Source organism: Cydia strobilella, chromosome 7 (genome assembly GCF_947568885.1).
Source record: "Cydia strobilella chromosome 7, ilCydStro3.1, whole genome shotgun sequence".
In the NCBI taxonomy this organism is placed as follows: Eukaryota; Metazoa; Arthropoda; class Insecta; order Lepidoptera; family Tortricidae; genus Cydia; species Cydia strobilella.
Window position 1 is genome coordinate 14,535,896 of NC_086047.1, and position 7,639 is coordinate 14,543,534.

Consider the following 7,639-nt stretch of genomic DNA (forward strand, 5'->3'; position numbering starts at 1 on the left):
CGACACGTTTTTCTCACGAACATCAGAACTTGAAACATGTATACCGAGTAATGCGTCATTATACCATTATTTTTAAAAAGTTCCTTACAGTGATGCATTGGTTTAACTCCAGCCAGTAAACGGATCGCACGGATCGCACAATTAGTGGCTCTTTTGGCATCTGTGGAATTTCCCCAAATCAGTGTACCGTATGACATCAATGAGCGAAAGTTCGAAAAATATACGGCTTTAAGTGATTTCTTTGATATCAGAGGTTGTAGTTTATTTAAAGCATATATAGAACGGCTCAACCTGTTATAGCTGATGGCTATGTGAGGTGTTTACAAGTACTTAAGTGAAACAACCGGCTCTGATAGATGCTCGTTTATTACTAGTATTCGTACAGTACAAGTAGCCGCGCCTGTGAGCGTGCGGACGCACACATGCAAAACACCACATTTCTCCACCGTTAATTGTAAGACCTGCCAATAGAAATAACAATACATCAGTATTTAATACTACTTAATAAATATAATAACTAACAGAAACATAACAATAACTACATAATAACATTAACTCTTATAATTAATCTTTTTTATTCCTAGGCCTTAAGTTCGGTCTAGTAAATGTCGGAGACGGCGGCGGCAACCGCGCGTCGGCGGTGACCGCGGGCGCGGGCGCCTCCTCCGCGACAGGTGCGACCGCTGCCTCCGCGACCTCCGGAACCTCCGCGGCCGGCGCGGGCGACCCCTCACGCTCCTCTACTTCCCCCTCCTCCCCGGAGAGCCCTGTATCGTACTCATCGGCCTCATCGCTTACTACGTCACGCGGCTGTACATCCGCCTGTAAGGGACTGTCGGCCCGGGGTGAGAAAGGCGGAGGAAGCACGCACGCCGCCGGGGGCGCGGGGGCAGCCGGAGCTGGCGGCGGCTCGACCGGTGGTGACCACGAGTCCTCGTCAGCCCCGGCATCCTCGTTTACATTAATAACGTCAAATTCACCACCTGTATACCTAAGCATTTGATCTACGTGGCGTCTACATACAGTATTTTTAGTATGCACATAAATCAAAAACATTCGGTTACCAATTTTATTCTGAATAGTGCCTAGAACCCAAATCTCTTTTCTTTCAGTAAACCATTTAACCCATACTTGATCACCGACATTAAATTTTCTACAATTGTCTATAACACTTTTATCAATATTATCTCCTTTAGTTTCCTTAACATCTGGTATGACAAGATCTAACCGTGATCTTAAATTACGGCCCATCATCAAACTCGCTGGAGTTTGACCCGTAGAACAATGGGGAGTATTACGGTACTCGAATAATAAACCCATCAGTTTATCCTCAACTTGAGACTTATCTGTTGTATCTATACATTTAATCATCTTTTTACACGTTTTCACCGAATTCTCGGCCTGTCCATTGCTAGGGGCGTGATAAACTGGAGAAGTGACGTAACGAATGCCGTTCATTGCACAAAAAGAATTAAATTCGGCTGAATTAATTTTTATATCATTGTCGGATACAATGACATTCGGTACGCCATATCTGGAAAATATTTCTTTAAGTTTACATATCAGCGCTCGAGTAGTAGTGCCTTTGTCCATCAATAGACACTCTAACCATTTACTATATGCGTCTATGACAATTAAGTAAACTTTCTGATGAATAGACATGTAATCGATATGCACCCGGTACCAGGCAGAGGGAGGACGCGGCCAGGGAGCGGGAGCGGCGCGGGGCGGGGCGGCGCGCACGGCCACGCACGCGGCGCATGAGCCGATCCAGCGCTCGATATCGCCGTCAATGTTAGGCCACCACATCTTACCGCGCGCGACGCTTTTCGTCTTGACAATACCTAAATGTCCGGTGTGCAATTCGCGTAACAGCTGATCTCGAAATACTGTCGGAATAACCACCCGGTGACCGCGGAAAAGAATACCATCATCTATTTGTAAGTCGGCTTTGCATCTAAAATAAGGTAATATAGATGCACAGCTTATCTTTCGCGGCCAACCTAGACTCATATACTTAAAAACTTTTTTTAATGTGAGGTCATTTCCGGTAGCCTGTCTTATTTTATCAGCTGTTACGGGAGTCACACTTTCATCTAAAAAGTTTAAATAAGACACGTCATCGTTATCCTCGTTATGCTCATTATTGTCCATGTTAGGCAACGGCGCGCGCGAAAAATAATCTGCTACGAGATTATTCGCACTACTTATGTACTGGACCTTATAATTATACGCTGATAAAATTATTGCATATCGCTGTAGCCGGGAAGCGGTCATTACAGGGATACCGTTATTTTTGCCGAAAATAGACAACAAAGGCCTATGGTCGGTTTTTAAAACGAACGGATCTTGCCTTCCATACAGATACTGGTGGAACTTTTTAACACCAAAAATGATTGCCGCTGCTTCTTTCTGAAGTTGACTGTAGTTCCTTTCGCTAGCATTGAGCGAGCGCGATGCGAACGCGAGTGGGCGCTCGGCGCCGGTTGCCGGGTCGCGTTGTGCCAATAGGGCACCTAACCCCCCAGGTCCCGCATCCACACTGAGCACTGGCTGAGCCTCCGGGTCAAAATGAGCCAGTACGCGCTCGGAGCCTAGCTCCTTTTTTACTGCCTGAAACGCCCCTTCTTGTGAACGCCCCCACTCCCACTTTGCCTCCGCGCGCAGTAGTTCGTGTAAAGGACTTAACATGTTCGATGCGTTCGGTATGAAACTACGGTAATAATTTACGAGCCCTAAAAAACTCTTTACCTCCGTTACATTAGTCGGCCTTGGTGCTTTATGAATAGCTTCCACCTTTTTTTTTGACGTTTGTAAGCCATTCTTATTAATAACGTAGCCTAAATAAGTTACACTACTACCTAAGAAAACACATTTTTCTTTCTGTAACTTTAAACCTGCATCGTTAAACCTAGTCAAAACTTCTCGCAATCGCGCCAAATGGATTTCGTTCGTCGGTCCCGTTACACACACGTCGTCCAACCAACAGCTGACTCCGTCAATACCTACCAACAGCGACTCCATAGCGCGTTGAAAAATAGCAGGGCCGTTGGCGAGACCATAAACCAGCCTAGTATATTTATAAAGACCTTTCGTGGTGCTAATGGTCGTAAGCGCCTGAGAGCTATCAGACAAAACGAACTGATTGTACGCGTTACTAAGGTCTAATTTCGTGTAACTTTCACCACCGCCTATTTTAGCAAACACCTCCTCTATACGCGGCATCGGGTACTTATCGATAACCATGTCTTTATTTAACGTGACCGAGAAATCTCCTGCAATTTTGACCTTGCCATTTTCCTTCAAAACAGGCACGATAGGTGTTGCGTATTCAGAAAAATTTACCGGTACGAGTATACCTAAATCTACCAGCCGATCGATTTCTTCCTCTACCCGCTTTTTTAGGGCAAACGGAACTGACCGTGGCTTGAAAAACTTAGGTTTAACGTTCTCTTTCAATTGCAAATGGACTTTGAACTTATTAAATTTGCCCAACCCTTCTTCGAATAAACTCCTAAATTGATTTAACAACCTTGTTACCTCACTCGAGCTCTGATTAATGTTTACATCTGTAACAAATTTGTTATCTACAGTGAATGACAAATTAAACTTTGCCATAAAATCACGGCCCAATATTGGCGGACCGCCGTTTTTTATAATGTAAATTTTTTAAAAATCGTTCTTTTAACATAAATTTTACCTTTGCAACGAAAAACCCTATTGGCGTTATTTTATGATAATTGTATAAACACATTTTTAAATCACTTTTATATAATGAAACATTAGGGAACATTTCCTTGTATAATTTGTCATTAATAATAGTAGCACCGGAGCCCGAGTCCAGTTCCATGTTCACTTCAAGGTCATTAATAGATACATTAAGTAATATTGGCTTATAATTAACGTACCTTAAACTTAGAAGTTTACACTCCTTGCAATTATCGCAGTCTACATCTTCTGCCGAGAACTCTGTCGCTTCAACATTGTTCATACGACACTTGGACTGCTTTTTGGAAGTACACACTTTCTTGAGGTGTCCTTTTTCACCACACAGCTGGCACCGGTAGGACTTGTATCGGCACCTACTCTCGTCGTGGCTCCTCATACCGCACACCGAGCAGGTCCTCGCCTCGGGGTCCCGACGGCCGGCGGACGGCTGCGCGCCCGCTCGATACACCGGCTCCTGCTTCACGGCCACGGCCACCACGTCTGCGCGCGCCTTCTGCGCGCACTCCGTCTGCTGTGCCAGCTCCATCGCCTTCGCCAGCGTGAGCGTGGTGGCGTCCTGCTCGAAGAGTCGCTCGCGCTCCTTACCGGCACGTAGCCCCCAGCACGAACTTGTCCCGCAGCAGCATGTCCAGCGAGCTTCCAAACTCGCAGTGTACGGCGAGTCCTCGGATCCTAGCCGCCCACTTCTCGACACTTTCCCCCACGTCACGCGTTGCCTCGTAGAATTTGGTCTTATCAGCGAAGGTACACCTCTTCGGAGTAAAATGACCGTCGAGCACCTTCAACAAGTCGTCGTACCCGACCTCTTCTACCATTTTCGGGTTAACCAGGTTCTTCAATAGCCGGTATGTATCGTCATGCAGATGTGTAAGTAGCACTGCCCGTTTCATGTCATCTTTTATCTGGTTTAAAACGATGAACTGCTTCAAACGACTACTGAAAATTTCCCATTCTTGGGTATTGTGGTCAAAATGACTTAAATTTCCGATAAAGGTAGTAGTAGCCATTATAATTGTTTATTTTAATTGCACACGCGGGTAATACGCGGATCGTCGCCACTGAGGTGTTTACAAGTACTTAAGTGAAACAACCGGCTCTGATAGATGCTCGTTTATTACTAGTATTCGTACAGTACAAGTAGCCGCGCCTGTGAGCGTGCGGACGCACACATGCAAAACACCACACTATGACTTCAGACAAATTGTTTAAAAAAGTCGTCGACAAACTTAAGTGGTCTTCTGCCAGGGCGGTATTCCGATTTTACAATTTGTTAAAGTTTTTATATTGTTATGATGCGATTTTCACATGAAGGAGAGTGCACTAATCAGTACGAGGGATCATATCATGTTATATCAAAACCATAAAAGATATTAAAATCAAAATACCGCTCGTGAACTACCTATGCGAAACACACAGCTACTTTATCTCGCTTAGCTCTGATTGACATACACCCTAAATAAGCATCCCTTCAGCCAAGTAAAGGTTAATAACAATTAAAATTCTCATTTGCCTTGTATTTTCACAGGACAGTAAATACTACAATATTATGCAGCTAATTTTGTTCTTATTTAAAATATTTCGCAAACTTAATTGCTATTTAATTTTCTCTTTTAATGAGGTCCTCGCTAATTGATAAAGATTTCTGACGATTCTAATGTTGTTATAAATTAAACAACTCTATCTAATAAAGTAATTAACAGTGTTTCTTTTATTATAATTTAGTTTTAGTCAATCTATATAGCTAGTATAATTGGTGTAGGTAGGTATAGTTAGCTAGACTAGACCGTGTTGAAGACTTCAATGTAGACATTTAACATCTTAGGTTTTTTAACAACCTTTGAAAGTTAGTACTTATATAATAATACATACGTTTCTATTTCGGAACCTGCACGATTATTGCGGACATCTTTGAAGGAGACCATTGTCCAGCAGAGGTCGCGTGTAATGGCTGGTATTATGATGGCGTTAAAAGTTAGTTTTCAATTTATCAGTCACTGTTAATCAATGGAGGCCGATTCTCTTTTATCATTTGATTGGTGCGCGTGAGATTTTGTATCAAAACAAGATGTAAACTATATCAAATTGTTTTATCAGAATCGACCTCACGGTTAATGCACGCTCTTCTACATAATATTGCTACTTGAATTACGTACCACATTCTCGTGGTTACTTTATTGAGAACCCAGAACCGCCAATACGAAATTCATAAGAATTGAAAACAGCAAACATTATGGTGAACATGTACGTGCAAATGCCTGCATAGAGTTCCACGTTCCACAACGATTATTTAAATCAGGCAGCACATTATAGGGTTATTCTTACCGCTTACTGAGTACGTGCTTCAGGTGCAAAGCGATATAAGTGGGATTCTCGATGACGCATCTAGAGGACACACTTAAGTCCCTTCCAGACTACGTGATTGGTACCGATGAGGGAGTACGCCCACTCCCGCGAGTCAACATTCACCTATGCGAGATTATGAACGCTGTGCGAGAATGCTTATTAGCGAAGCTTTGAAACTGTGGATGAATGGTGCGTGGATCTGTAGAGAAATGCGGTGTGTGTGTGTGGAGATGGCGCTCATCTTTCGCTCGCTTTACGAGTACACGCATTCCTCGCTCACATTTCTTGCACACTTATTTGTTTGATATACGAAACTGCACAAGGTCATATCTAAACTGGAATTTTAAACACACACACACATTTTTAAACAAAAGTCTAGCCGGTGACAAAAAACTTTTGCAGCATTCAAGGTACTTAAACTGTCCATATTACCCATATTTATTAGAAATCTTTTTTATATACTACTACAGAAATATATATAGACTTTGTTAAAAGGAAACTAAATTTTAATATAAAACATTTTGGTATTAATATACCAAAATGTTTTATATTAAAATTTAGTTTCCTTTTGGAAAATAAAAAAGCTGCTTTTGTCGGGTAGTTTATTTATTGCACTAATACTAGTATCACTATGGAGATTCACCCGCGCGACCAAGTTGAGGGCCGCTAAACATTATTTTTCACTAACTTTCGAGATTGAGTGCTCCCATAATCGCTAATGGCTTTAATTTAAACCGACTTTTAAAAAAGGTAGAGGTTATCAATTTCATCGTTTGTTTTGTAAGTATGTAGGTATGCTGCCGCAAAACTCCGTCATTTCTGAATCGATTTAGAAAAGTATGTTTTTTTTATATGAAATCATATAGTTTCATTCGAATCCATCCACCTAGGAAATTTTACATTTTCCTCAACAAATAAAGTATTTGAAATAAAAAAGTGCCATTTGATGAAATGAGTCTGCTGATGGAGACCAGAACGAACGGTACTCTTCAGTGACCATATTTGTCTTTAAGGTAAGTTTTGCTAAGCAAGTAAGGTACAACGATACATTTTTGTCGAGCTCCAGTTGTGATGATAAGTTCCATGAGGAATTGAGGGAAATTCTCTAATCTTGATGGGCTCATGGATAATAATGATGATGATAAAACATATTCTCTGTCCTATCTCATGCTTCAAACTCTCTCCATAATAGAATTTCATCTAAATAGTTTCAGCTGTTTAATCGTGAAGAGGTAACAGACAAACAGAGTTACTTTAGAATTTATAATATTAGTAGGGAAATCCCTTCCCTATAAGATTTAAGGTTTTTATAGCTACATGTAAATTTTTTATATTGTACCTACCCAGGTTACTAATGTCAATGCTTTTAGTTGTTGTGTTTTTTTTTCTATTTCCCCATTTAGTTCATCGTGAATATTACAAATATGTGATAGTGTGTCATTAATAAATAGTTTTACAGTTAATACATTTCTTTCCTACATTTATTTTTAAGTTTTTCTGCGAGCCCTTACTTTGAGAACCCCTGACTTGGCTGCAAGTTTCACTTTGACAGTGACAGTAGTTTTAC

General features: G+C 41.5%; 1 pseudogene; it reads right to left on the reverse strand.

The window, feature by feature from the left end:
• Positions 1-350: 350 nt before the first annotated feature.
• LOC134743201 (uncharacterized) lies at positions 351-4,899 on the reverse strand (annotated as a pseudogene).
• Between the last annotated feature and the right edge of the window lie 2,740 nt (positions 4,900-7,639).